Here is a 1,403-nt window from a genome sequence, read left to right on the forward strand (position 1 = left end):
ATAAACTTTAAGTAGATAAATTAATGTATCCAAACTAGAAATGCAAATTACACTTAATAAGGTATTGAATAATAATAAAAACATATCTGTACAATTTTTTTTAATACTATTTTTTATTTGTTAAATATTTGAAAATATTTTAATAATTGATTAAAAATACTTAAAATATTTTTTTTTTCAATATGTGATGTCTAAACACACGAATTATCATATTCAATAAATAAACAAACAAAAAGCTTCAAATTAGTGTGTTCAGTTTTCCTCCATGATATCAATTATTAATAAAATCTCGGTTATACGGTTTTGCCCCACATACGGTAATACCCCGCTTTCCCCCAAATAAAGTTATAATCTATGTTAGACACACATATTTATACCTACTACTTATTGGTACAAACATAATATAACCAATGATTTTGTTCAATTAACTAAATATTATGTTTGTCTAATCTGGTCATCTGGACACCCTTCCAATTACTCTTAAAATCTGGACCCCTTCCGAAAATTAATATTACTATTTACTAGTATTAGTAGGGTTATTTATAAAATATTTATATAAATTAGTTAATTTTTTGACTCATATTTTTATTGTATGTGAACTAACTATTTTTTTATTTTGAATATTTTTTTCTGTCGCCTATGCATTACCAGTGTTTATTTCAAGGGGTTTGCAGGAGGGGTATTTTTTTTCTCTCTTCTTTTGTAACGAATTCTGTTATCACAAATATATTAATGTCAAAAAGGGCTAAGCTTGTATAAATAACAAAATAAAATAAAATTCTTATAACATTCCACTTTAATATTTATAATTGGCTGTAGAGGAAAGGGGCAAAGTATGTTTTAACCGGAAAAACATTTTTAATATGATTAATTAATGTACAATTTGATATATTTTTGATCTACATTTGAAGTAGAAAGGTATGTCTATATATGGTTATTTATTTTTGAAAAAATAATTACAACAAAATCGTTTTTGTCAAATACTGGTATTCCCGTCTGAAATTTTTTTTGAAAACTCATTTAACGATTTTTATATAAATATAATTATTTATCAATTTGTTAATGCCTTCAATGTCATATTTAATTATGATAGTTTAAAACAATGTACTAACGCATGATACATATCGAAGACTTATATAGTATGTACCTATTATTGTATTTTTGTTTTTTCTCTGAGTGAATAATTTCTTTCATTCATGACCTGTAATTCTTACAGTACCTACTATAAATCTTTTACGTTCTGGTCAAAAAGGTGCTAAATAATAAAATATACCACTGAATACAATAATCATATTTAATTATATCGGTAGTTGGTATGTGAATATAGAATTCTTAATCCAGTTTTATATTCTGAGTGGTAATATTAATATATTTATTAATTACCTTTACATTATACAATATAC

Source organism: Acyrthosiphon pisum, unplaced genomic scaffold (genome assembly GCF_005508785.2).
Source record: "Acyrthosiphon pisum isolate AL4f unplaced genomic scaffold, pea_aphid_22Mar2018_4r6ur Scaffold_20927;HRSCAF=22550, whole genome shotgun sequence".
Classification (NCBI taxonomy): domain Eukaryota; kingdom Metazoa; phylum Arthropoda; class Insecta; order Hemiptera; family Aphididae; genus Acyrthosiphon; species Acyrthosiphon pisum.